This window comes from Pristis pectinata, chromosome 2 (assembly GCF_009764475.1).
Source record: "Pristis pectinata isolate sPriPec2 chromosome 2, sPriPec2.1.pri, whole genome shotgun sequence".
NCBI lineage: Eukaryota > Metazoa > Chordata > Chondrichthyes > Rhinopristiformes > Pristidae > Pristis > Pristis pectinata.
The window spans coordinates 14,202,551-14,216,083 of NC_067406.1; positions in this window are offsets into that span (position 1 = coordinate 14,202,551).

Genomic DNA, 13,533 nt, shown 5'->3' on the forward strand with positions numbered 1-13,533 from the left:
TCTGCCCTGGAGTTTGTCCTTCCAAAGTCTACCACCTCACACTTCTCCGGATTGAACTCCATCCGCCACTTGTCAACCCAGCTCTGCATCCTATCAATATCCCTCTGTAAGCTCCGACAGCCCTCCACACTATCCACAACACCGCCGATCTTAGTGTCATCCGCAAACTTACTAACCCAGCCTTCCACCCGCTCATCTAAGTCATCTATAAATATCACAAAAAGTAGAGGTCCCAGAACCGATCCCTGCGGGACACCACTAGTCACTGCCCTCCAATCCGAGGGCACTCCTTCCAACACAACCCTCTGCTTTCTACATGCAAGCCAATTCCTAATCCACACAGCCAAGCTTCCCTGGATCCCTTGGCCTCTGACCTTCTGAGGAAGCCTACCATGAGGTACCTTTTCAAATGCCTTACTAAAATCCATATAGACCACATCCACTGCACTACCCTCATCAATCTTCCTCGTCACCTCCTCAAAGAACTCTATCAGGCTTGTGAGGCAAGATCTTCCCTTCACAAAGCCATGCTGGCTGTCCCTAATCAGTCCATGATTCTCTAGGTGTTCGTAGATCCTATCCCTTAAAATCCTTTCTAACAGTTTACCCACCACAGACGTGAGACTCACCAGTCTGTAATTCCCTGGACTATCCCTACTACCTTTTTTGAACAAGGGGACGACATTCGCTACCCTCCAATCCTCCGGCACCATCCCCGTGGACAACGAGGACTCAAAGATCCTTACCAGAGGTTCAACAATCTCCTCCCTCACCTCTCGAAGCAGCCTGGGGAATATCCCGTCAGGCCCCGGAGATTTATCTGTCTTGATATTATTTAACAACTTCAACACATCCTCTCTCTTGATATCTACAACCTCGAGAACATTACCCCTACCAGCACTCCCTTCCGCGTCATCAAGACCCCTCTCCTTGGTGAATACCGAAGAGAAGTATTCATTAAGAACTTCTCCCACTTCCGCCGCCTCCAGGCACATTCTCCTACCTTTGTCTTTAATCGGACCTACCTTTACCCTAGCCATCCTCCTACCCTTCACGTACGTGAAAAAGGCCTTGGGATTTTCCTTAACCCTACTAGCCAAAGCCTTTTCATGTCCCCTTCTAGGTCTCCTCAGCCCTTTCTTAAGTTCCTTCCTCACGACTCCATATTCCTCATGGGCCCTGTCTGAACCTTGCTGCTTATACCTTATGTATGCTACCACCTTCTCCCTAACAAGTCGTTCCACCTCTTTCCACCCACAGTTCCTTCACCCTGCCATTCCTTCTCTGCCTCACCGGGACATATTTATCCCTAACATCCTGCATAAGATCCCTGAACATCGACCACATCTCCATGGTACATTTCCCTTCAAAAAGGACATCCCAATTTACACTCCCAAGTTCTCTCTTTATAGCCTCATAGTTTGCCCTTCCCCAGTTAAATATCTTCTTGTCCTCTCTGCACCTGTCCCTGTCCATGACAATTTCAAAGGTTATGGAGCAATGGTCACTGTCCCCCAAATGCTCACCCACCAATAGATCCTTCACCTGTCCCGGTTCATTTCCTAAAACTAGATCTAACATGGCATTCCCTCTAGTCAGCCTGTCAACCTACTGTGTCAGGAATCCCTCCTGGACACATTTAACAAATTCCGTCCCATCTAAACCTTTGGCACTAAGCAGGTTCCAGTCTATATTTGGGAAGTTGAAGTTTCCCATTATAACAACCCTATTATTTTTGCTTCTCTCCAAACACTGCCTGCCAATCTGCTCCTCTATATCTCTACTGCTACCGGGGGGCCTATAGAATACTCCTAGTAGAGTAACTGCTCCTTTCTTGTTCCTTACTTCCACCCATACAGAATCTAGAGATGATCCTTCTACAACATCCATCCTTTCCGCAGCCGTAACAGTGTCCCTGACCAGTATCGCCACCCCTCCTCCTCTTCTCCCCCCTTCCCTATCCCTCTTAAAACACCAAAAACCAGGAATATTCAATATCCACTCCTGCCCTGATGTCAGCCACATCTCAGTAATAGCCACAATATCATAGTCCCCCATATTTATCCAAGCCCTCAGTTCATCCCCCTTATTCCTGACGCTTCTTGCATTTAAGTAAACACACTTCAGTCCATCTACCTTACTACTTTTATAGCCTGTATTCTGCTTCTCCTTCCCCAAAGCCTCTCTACCTGTTTGATCTAACTTTTCCCCATCCCCTTCTTCCTCTGACCTACTCCTCCGGTTCCCTTCCCCCTCACAAACTAGTTTAAATCCTCCTGAACCACCCTAGCAAACCTAGCCGCAAGGATATTGGCCCCCTTCTGGTTCGGGTGTAAGCCGTCCTCTCTGTACAGGTCCCACCTTCCCGAGAAGAGATCCCAATGATCCAGAAATTTAAAACCCTCACTCCTGCACCAACTTCTCAGCCACACATTTATCTGCCACCTCCTCCTATTCCTGCCTTCACTATTGCGTGGCACCGGCAGCAATCCCGAGATTGCTACCCTTGAGGTCCTGTTCCTCGGTCTTCTGCCTAGCTCCCTGAACTCACTCTTCAGGACCTCATCCCCCTTCCTACCTATGTCGTTGGTGCCAACATGGACCACAACTCCTGGCTGCTCTCCCTCCCGCTCAAGAATCCTGTGGACCCGATCAGTGACATCCCGGACCCTGGCACCCGGGAGGCAACATACCATCCAGGATTCATGCTCACTGCCACAGAACCTCCTATCTGTTTCCCTGACTATTGAGTCCCCTATCACTACCGCATGTCTCTTTCCCACCCTTCCCTTCTGAGCAACAGGACCAGTCCAGGTGCCAGAGACCTGGTTACTGCAGCTAAGCCCCTGCAGGTCATCCCCCTCAACAGTCTCCAAGGCGGAAAACCTGTTACTGAGGGGAATAGCCTCTGGGGTTCCCTGCTCTGTCTGCCTGCCTGACTTCTTCTTCCTCTTCCCTCCCCTGACAGTCACCATTCTATCTGCATCCTGAACCTCAGATGTACCTGCTCTAAGGGGGGTGACTGTCTCCTGATGGACTGTGTCTACATAAATCTCCCTCCCTTATGCTGCGCAGTGTTTGTAGCTGCGACTCCAGCTCATCAACACTGAGCCAAAGTTCCTCCAGCCTCAAGCACTTACTGCAGATGTGGCCATCTTGGACCGCAGCAAGGTCTACGAGTTCCCACATCAAACAGCTGCAGCATATGACCATGTCCTCCATCTGACTACCTTTTTTAACCCGTAGTTAATCCCACCTACAAATTTATAATAGACAACAGGTAAACCCTACCTTTACCTACTTACCAGCTACTAACCCTCCTCACCCCTTCACGACAAAGCCCCTTGAGCCAAAGCCCGACCACTCTGCTGCATCTCAGTCAGCTGCCTGCTCTATAGGCTGTTTGCTTTTTTTAAGCTATCCACACCGCGCCTGCGCAGTCCAGCCCCCACTCCACCAGTTAGAAAAAACTTTTAAAACACTTACAAAAGCAAATTATAAAAATCTAACCCTTACACTTAAAACCCTAACAAAAACTAACCCTTACACTTAAAACCCTAATAAAGTGATAAAAAGATAAAACTTAGTTGCTCCGAAGTCCTTGAGTCCTCCGGAGTTTTTTTCCTCTCTCCTCTTTTAAGCTGCCTGCGCCGCCCCTGCGCAGTCCAGCCCCCACTCGACCAGAATCTTTTCTGCATCCTCTCTTGCTTAATCTTATCCTTCCTAAAGCACGGGGACCAGAACTACACACAATACTCCAAGTACAGTCTCATCAACTTCATGTACAGCTGTAACATGATGTCTCAACTCTTGTAATTAATACCCCAATGTGTGAAGGCAAGCATACCATATGCCTTCACCACCCTATCTATTTATGTTGCCACTTTCAGGGAATTATGTACTTGTTTCTCTTGGTCCCTTTGTTCCACAATACTCTCCAGGGCCCTATGATTCACTCTGTATGTCCTTCCCTGGTTTGACTTCCCAAAATGCACCACCTCAAACTTGTCTGAGTCAAACTGCATCTGCCATTCCTCTGCCCACTTTCCAAGTTGATCTAAATCTCCTTGTAATCTTAGACAACCTTTTTCATTGTCCCCTGTACCACAAATGTTGGTGTTATTCACAAAGTGTTAATCACTGACCTACATTCTAATCCAAATCGTTAATATATATGACAAACAGTGGACCCAGCTGTGGTCACTGTGGCTCACCATTGGTCACGGGTCTCCAATCTGATAAACAACACTCAACTACCACTCTCTGTCTTCTTTCCCCAAGCCAAATTTGTATCCATTTGGCCAGCTCACCCTGGATTCCATGTGATCTAAGCTTCCAGACCAGCCTACAATGGTCTACAGTCTGATGACCATCCTCTCAAAGTTCAACAACAGATTCTTCCCCACTGCCATCAGGTTCTTGAACCAACCTGAAAAGCCCTAATTCTACCTTGGACTATATTAACTTACACTAATGTCATTATGTTATTTTTGTTTAATTTGTTGTGTAAATTATGTATAATTTCATGTAATTTATAGAACACAGAACAGTACAGCACAATACAGGACCTTCGGCCCACAATGTTGTGCCGACCTTTAAACCTCACCTAAGACTATCTAACCCCTTCCTCCCACATATCCCTCTATTTTAAATTCCTCCATATACTTATCTAGTACTCTCTTGAATTTGACCAATGTACCTGCCTCCACCACTGCCCCAGGCAGCGCATTCCATGCCCCAACCACTCTCTGGGTAAAAAACCTTCCTCTGATATCTCCCTTGAACTTCCCACCCATTACTTTAAAGCCATGCCCTCTTGTATTGAGCATTGGTGCCCTGGGAAAGAGGCGCTGACTGTCCACTTTATCTATTCCTCTTAGTATTTTGTACACCTCTATCATGTCTCCTCTCATCCTCCTTCTCTGCAAAGAGTAAATGTTTATGTTTGTCATGTTTGTAATGTACTGAGCTGCTGCTGCAAAAAGCTAATTTTCATGGCATTTATACCCTGGGTATGTATGCCCATGATAATAAACTTGAACGTGAAGTTCTTGTAAAGCAGCGGAAAAAGCAAGGGCTTTTGAACTGATATCAGATTGGATTGGCAGCATCTTAATATATCAGCTATCTGTGGGGCTGAATGTGCTGTCCTCCTGAATTCCCAAAATTGCAATTCCTGGCATCTCATTACCAACTCTCTAGGGCTTTAACTGCTATTTGTAGGTCTGCTTCTGGCTCCGTTAGAAACTACGAGGTGGGGAACTGACATACAGAGATTAAAGAGACTCTAACTCCATTCAAATAGTGAGCTGGTGCAAAGCATTCCGTATGTCAGGATTTTTCACACTCCTGAACTCTGTCCAACATCTCCAGCTGGGATGAGGGTTTGTGTGGATCCTGGGTGGGGAGCTGAATGCTTAGACATGAAGGTCTCTGTATTCAAACAAGCTGACAGTATTTACACAGATGTGAACAACGAGAGTGGGTGAATCTGCAGGTGGAATTGAACGACAATGACCTGCACATATTTAATATAGTAAACCATCACAAGTCAATTTGGCAGGAACTCAACTGAACAAGATTGACTCTGATTTACCTGGAAGGATAATAGGGCAGTTGACCAAAAGCCTGGTCAAAGAGGTGGGTTTTAACTAATATCTTCAATGATGTAAGAGAGATGGGGCAAAGTTTAGAGAAGAGATTTCCAAGTGTAAGCTGCTGAAGGTAAGTCTGCCAATAAAGCAACGATTAAATTTGGGGCTGCTCAAGCGGCCAGAATTGGAGGAGTGCATGGATCTCAATTGCTAAATGTTAAATACTAGAGGACATGCATTTAAGGGAAACCTTAAAGGAGATGTGCAGGGCAAGATTTTACACAGAGTGTGGTAGGTGCCTGAAACGGGTTGCCAGGGGTAGTGATGGAAGCAGATATGATAGTGGTGTTTAATGGGCTGTTAGATAGACACATGAATATGCAGGGAATGGAGGGATATGGATGATGTGCAGGGAGAAGAAATGTAGTTTAATTTGGCACCGTGTTCAGCACAGACCTTGTGGGCCGAAGGGTCTGTTCCTGTGCTGTACTGTTCTGTGTTCTTATTGGGCTGGAGAAGATTACAGAGGCAGGAACAGGCTCTTAGCTGGAGGAGAAAAACGCAGTGGAGAAAAAAAAAATCATTTTCAAAAAATATTGCACTGTTTAGCAAAGTGCCAGGAAAGGTGTGAAGTAATTTGAAGCTGGATCATAAGAAGAACGAGCACACAAAACCTTTTAAAAAAGAGTTATTAAAAGATTCTTGTGGAGCACCCTACAGAAGAATGAAATATCTTCATTACCATTGACATCAAGTGCTACTCATATCAAAGGAAGCTTATGAGCATGAAGAGAAAAAGAGATTTTCTATTGAATATGAATAGGAAATCTCTCTCTGTGTATAATAGAAGTTAAAATTACAGCAAAATCTGAAATTGGACAAGCAACTGGATGGGTACCTGCTGTTTGATGGTTTCACAAGGGGATAAGGGACTTGGTGATGTGAATTTACTTTTGATTTTATGCATTTAATAGATTGAGCAAAGTTTGAAAATCCTAAAATAGACCCAAGAGTTTTGACAGCTGCATAGTTTAAAACACTGTGGAGAAGTATTGTTCAGTGCTGAATCAGGAAGTGAGAAATAAGGATTAATTAAGTGGATGAGGGAGTTATATACTTAGAGCACATTTGAGGACTTTGTTATATCGCAAAGGTATTTAATTGGGAAGGTTTTAAAACTGTGGACAATCAGATGACATCAAGATAAACAGAATTTATATTTTTAAGGCACCAATCATATTTTTATGGTAAAATTTGGAAACACTGACTGCAAAACAAAACTTTGCTGATTGGTTACTTCTCACAGAGTCGGACAGCACATAACCAGATGCTTCAGCCCACTGTGTTCATGCTGACCACTGTACTTAGTTATACTAGTCTCACTTACCCGCATTTTGTTCACAGCCTTTTATGCCTTGGAGTACAACGTGCTTCTCTGGATGCTGCATAAATGTTGTGAGAGTCTCTGCCTCCACCATCTCCTTAGACAGTGGGCTCTGGATTCCATCCACTGTCTGTGTGTGAAAATCTCTCCTCAGGTTCTCTCTAAACCTTCTGCCTCTCTCCTCAAACCTATTCCTACTTTGTTTTAGACATTGTCACCATGGGAATAGGTTGCTTATTATCTACCACAACGAAAACCAGCCTCCCCTCCATGGACTCTGTCCACACTTCCTGCTGCCTCAGGAAAACAGTCAACAAAATCAAAGACCCCACCCATCCTGGTCATTCTCTCTTCCTCCCCCTTCCATCGGACAGAAGATACAAGCTTTGTTTTTTCATGCCATCCATACAGATCATTCCAAAACATAAGTACATCAAGGTAGTACAAAGAAAATAACAGAAAGTGTAAGGGGTAGATTGTGATGTCAACAGTCCTGCTATTATAAGACTCTTGAACGGACCTCTTGTTCGATAAAGATGAACTCTTGACATCGCAATCTGCCCCTTACAGTTTCTGTTATTCCCTTTGTACTACCTTGATGTACTTATGTTTTGGAATGATCTGTATAGATGGCAAGTTTTTCATTGTGTCTCAGCACATGTGACAGTAAAAAACCAATTACCAATTACCCTATCTAGTCCTTTATAATTTTGGTTATAAAAAGTCACCCCTCTGGCTCCTTGTCCAGGGGGGAAAATAAAACACCCTGTCCAATTTCTACTTATAATTGAAATACTCCAATCCAGGCAATGTCCTGGTGAATCTCCAGTGCACCCTCCAGTCTGTAGTGTGGTGACTTCTGTTATGATGGGGAAAATTTTGGTCTTTTTGGGTCTAGCAGGGCGTCACAACAAGGTGAGCGAGACTATACCTCCATAGTCCATCTGGACATTTATTGTCCATACGAGCCAATCTCATGGGTAGAGAGGATCTACTTCAGTATCTCATCTGAGCAACAAGATGCAAAACTCTCTCAATACTGCATCAAAGTAATGAGCGTCACTTTTGTAATTGAAATAACCAATTAGCAAAGACTATCATTTGGCAATGCTAATGCATTAAAAGGAGACCATCTGTGTTACTCTAGGTCAGGAGCTCAGAGCCCCTAATGAAGATCAGACCTGCTACTTGCTCACTCAGTGACCAGAATATTCCCAATGAGCCAAGCTGAAGTGGCGAGGTGATTCAGTTCAGATCCTCAACTTACAGGGCAAGATGTGCAGGCAGTATGTGGATGGCATGGAAGTCCCAAGAAGTGGTCAGTAGTTGCGGAGAGTGGGCGGTACAGTGGACACCTGGTAGAGTTGCTGTCTCAAAGTTCCAGAAACCCTGGTATAATCCTGACTTCCAGTGCTGTCATTGTGGAATTCGGATGTACTCCCTGTGACCGCGTGGGTTTCCTCCAGGTGCTCCATTTTCCTCCCACATCCCAAAGATGTACTAGTAGGTTAAATAGCTGCTGTAAATTTTCCCTTAGGTTCCCTCCCACTTTCCAAAGGTGTGCAAATTGGCTGCTGTAAATTGCCCCCAGTGTAGGTTGATGGTAGAATCTGGGAGAAGTTAATTGGGAATGGTGAGAGCATAGATTGCAGAAAAAAAATGGTGGAATAATGGGATTGCTCTGGAAAATGGGTCAAATTGCCAATGTTGTTGGAAAATATGGAAAGGTAAGATAAGGTTTTCACTGTACCTCGATACATGCGACAATACTAAACCAATTCCATTTCCAAATAGTCACATGATTCAGCAAGCCTATCTTATATATTTGGTGAGCAAAAGTCAAAAAGTTCAGGAGATATCTGCAAGAAAGCATGGACATGGAACATAAAGTAGAATGAAAAATAGACATTACCATTGAAGAACTCACTGGTACAATGGGTATTTGTTTTATTCATTGGTGGGATGTGAGTGACACTCATTAGGCCAGCATTGACTGTCCATCCCTAATTACCCCTCAACAAAGTGGCATGCCAGGCCATTTCAGAGAAGAGTTAAGAGCCAGCAGTGAGTCTAGAGTCCATGAGGCTGCCAAGCTACGTAAGGATGGCACATTTGGTATTAGAATTGGTTTATTGTTGTCACTTGTACCGAGGTACAGTGAAAAACTTGTCTTGCATACCGTTCGTACAGATCAATTCATTATGTAGTGTATTGAGATAGTACAGAGTGCATTGAGGTAGTGCAGGGTAAAAACAATGACAGAATACAGAGTAAAGTGTCATAGCTACAGGAAAGTGCATTGCAGGTAGACAATAAGGTGCAAGGTCATTGTGAGGTCAAGTGTCCATCTCATCGTATAAGGGAACCATTCAATAGTCTTATCACAGTGGGATAGAAGCTGTCCCTGAGCCTCGTGGTACGTGTCCTCAGGCTCCTGTATCTTCTGCCTGATGGGAGAAGAGAGAAGAGAGAATGATTTGGGTGAGTGGGCTCTTTGATTATGCTGGCTACTTCGCCAAGGCAGTGAGAGGTATAGACAGAGTCCATGGAGGGGAGGCTGGTTTCCGTGATGCGCTGGGCTGTGTCCACAACTCACTGCAGTTTCTTGCGGTCCCAGGCAGAGCAGTTGCCGTACCAAGCCATGATGCATCCAGAAAGGATGCTTTCTATGGTGCATCGATAAAAGTTGGTGAGAGTCAAAGGGGACATGCCAAATTTCTTTAGCCTCCTGAGGAAGTAGAGGCGCTGGTAAGAAATTTGACATTTCCATCCCTGCAGAGAACCAGATGTGTTTTTACAACATTTTTGGTCAACATTTTCAATCTCTACCTCAGCTGAACTTCAGTTTCCAAGCTGCTATGGTGGGATTCTTGGTCAAATCTCAAGATCAATAGTCCATACCTTTGGTGTCTAGTCCAGAAACTTAACCATGACACTATCTGGCTCCGGTTACATTTGTAAGCTAAGGTCTGAGGTTAATGGTAAAGTATTAGAATATAGTAGGATATTAGATTACCTTCTGTAGATGAGGAGACTTGTCCCACAAAAATGTAGGATTGCGACCTTTAAGTGTGTGCCAATCTCTTCCCTTCTGTTGGGGCATCAATAATGGCAGAGCAGTTCCCAAAGTGCTTTATTCCATACCACATGTGCACCCTCACAGCACAAATTTTAAGAAAGACACAGGAGACTACAGATGCTGGAATCTGGAGCAACACTAAACTCTACATTGGTGAGACCGGAAGCAGGTTGTTGACTGGACCACTTTGTTGAGCACCTTCGCTCCGTCCACTGTGCCAGCCAGGATCTCCCAGAGGCCAACCATTTCAATTCCACTTCTCACTCCCACACCAATATGTCTGTCGGTGGCCTCCTCACTGCCAGGTCATGGCCAAAGGAAAAGAGTCTCCTCTTGCTCTCCATCTGCCTATCACCCTCACACTCCTCCCAGTGATTCCCCTCTCCTCCTCCTCTCCCCATATCCCTCCCTTTATTCCATGCTGCATCTTCCTCTCCTATCAGATTCCATCTTCAGCCCTTTGTCACCCACCTATCACCTCCCAGGCTCTGATATCATTCCCGCTCTCCCTCCTTGCTCATCTGCTTATCGTTCCCTCACTTGGATCCACCTATCACCTGCACCCCTTCCCCCCACCTTTTTACACTGGCTATCTCCCCTCTTTCCTTCCAGTCCAGATGAAGGGTCTTTGTCAGAAATGTTGACTGTCCATTTCCCTCTATAGATGCTGCCTGACCTGTTGAGTTCCTCCAGTGGTCCGTGCGGAGATCTTGACTCTGGATATTGTTGAGTGAAATGATTCATAACTAGCTTGATGCGCAAGCATCTTTTTCATTTATAATTTAATTAGTGGAGTTTAATCTGCGACTGCAATGCTGGTTGTTAAAGTGTAGGTGTGGAACGCTAATGTTGCTGTGATGTGCTTTGTATAATAGATTCTGTCAAAGTATTTCATCGCATTAGAGAGAGTTATATCAATGAAGTGTCAGGCATCTGATGATCAGCACAATTATAAGAAATGTCGGTCATAGGAGGAGACTATTTGGCCCATTGAATTCATGCTGGTCAAAAGCAGACTTTAGCTTTATCTTACTTCCCAGCTCTTGGCCAACAGTCCTGTGGTTTGTCTCTTCATGTGACTTTGTGTATGTAATGAGGGTTTCAGATACCATCTTACTTTCAAGCACTGAGTACCAGACTCCGATCACTCTTTGGGTGAAAATTATTCCTCTCCAAAACTTCCTTCACTTCTATTAATTCTATGCCACCTAGTTATGAATCTCTTTTAAAGGGAATAAGTTTTTACTGTTCACACATAGAAGTCTCTCATAAGGACGTGCACCATAATTAAATCTGCCCTGCTTGGGCGCAATGAAAATAATCCCAGCACGGTCAGTTATAATTTTCAATTATAATTGAAAAAATACAAACAAACAAACAAACAAATAAATAAATGGATTTATATATTATATTTTCTAAATATAAGTAATGTTTATATAATTGAATAATTATATCTAAATAAATAAATTATAATGGTCAATTATCATCACAATTATAATTTTCCAGTCCAGCAACCTCATAAATCTTTTCCACATCCTCTCTACTCCTGTGGTTTATCTATATCCTATAGTTCCAGCATGACCTCCCTGATACTGTATTCTGTGCCTTGGATGATAAAGGCAAGTATCCCATAGCCTAAGTGACTCTATTTATCTGTCCTGAGGGTTTTTGGAGATCCCTCTGTTCCTCTACATATCTTAGTCTCACTAGAAGGGAGTCGCCCAGCCTATCATGTCTGCACTACACCAGAGTTCAAACTCTCTGAGCCTATGTAGCTGCTTGTTCCCATATCCTGTTGTAACCTTATACTTAGAGACCTCCTAATTCTTACCTAAATATTGCCCTTCAAAGCCAGTAATCCACTATTTGATCAGAATGTCTTGACAGGTTGACAAACCCGTCTATTCCTGCTGTTTAAACCTCTTCTGGAAAGTCAACAGAACTGATGAGAGCCGGTTGGCAAAGGGTATCTCAGCGTCTCACTGACTAACAGTGTGGAGCTCAGGGAATTTGGACGCTTGAAGGAAATTGTTCAAGGCTGTCAGAGGCCAATTAGATAAGGACAGAGGAATTAGGCCAAGAGACCCTCAAGCCTGATCCGCCATTCAATTAGATCATGGCTGATCTGTACCAGATTGCACTTTTATTCTTTCTCAGTGAGCTGGAAGAAGAAGTCAGAAGAAATTAGTCTCTCTTGTTGGCTCCTTGAGTTGCATATTATTACACTGGCTATTCTTTTAACAGCCAGTTATCAAAATATGCAGTCATTTAAATGCAGGCCTTTGTTTCCTGACCCACACTTCTTCCAATCTCAATTCCCTTTCCCCCAAATCTTGTTTTGTTTTGCAATCCCTGTTTCATCCAAGGCAGGAGAACATGGGAGAGGAGCAATCTCTCAGGTCCACTCCACCACTCAATAAGATTATGGCTGATCCTGTGCCTTAAGTCCCCTTTCTGCAGTCCCATCTGCGTTCCTATCATTGAAGCCGTTCCCTGAGGCTTTTGTTTCCTTAGCTGCAGCCTTGAACCCTGTGGTATGTTCTTCTACAATCCTAGCCAAATTCCATGTTGTGCATCTTGCCCAGATTCTGGCACTGTAGCACTACGTTCTTCCAAAATCACAAGCACATCTGGAGGTTATAGAGTCATAGAGTAATACCGCATGGAAACAGGCCCTGCAGCCCAAATCATCTCCGCGAACCGGGATGCCTATCCGAGCTCGTCCTGTTTATCTGCATTTGACCCATATCCCTCCAGGCCTTTTCTATCCATGTACCTGTCTAAATTTTTTTTAAATGTTATAACTGTACCCACATCTACCACTTCCTCTGGTAGCTTGTTCCATATTCCCACCATCCTTTGTGTGAAAAAGTTGCCTCTCTGGTCCCTTTTAAATCTTTCCCCTTTCACCTTAAATCTGTGTCCTCTAGTGTTTGACTCCCCTATCTTGGGAAAAAAGACTGTGGCCATCCACCTTTTCTTTCCCCCTCATGATTTTAAATACCTCTACATCCTACCTCTCAACCTCCTTGGCTCCAGGGAAAACAGTCCCAGCCTATCTAGCATCTCCATCCTCTCCTTATAACTCAAGCCCTCCAGTCCCGGTAACATCCTTATGAATCTTTTCTGCACCCTTTCCGGCTTAATCACCTCCTTCCTATAGCTGGGTGACTAGAACTGCGGACAATACCTCGTGTGGTTTCACCAACAACTTGACGGCACGGTAGATGGACGGCACGGTAGCATAGTGGTTAGCACAATGCTTTACAGCGCCAGCGATCCGGGTTCAAATCCAGCCATTGTCTGTAAGGAGTTTGTACGTTCTCCCTGTGTGTCTGCGTGGGTTTCCTCTGGGTGCTCCGGTTTCCTCCCATGTTCCAAAGACGTACAGGTTAGGAAGTTATGGGCATGATATGTTGGCGCCGAAAGCGTGGCGACACTTGCGGGCTGCCCCCCAAAATCACTACGCAAAAGAT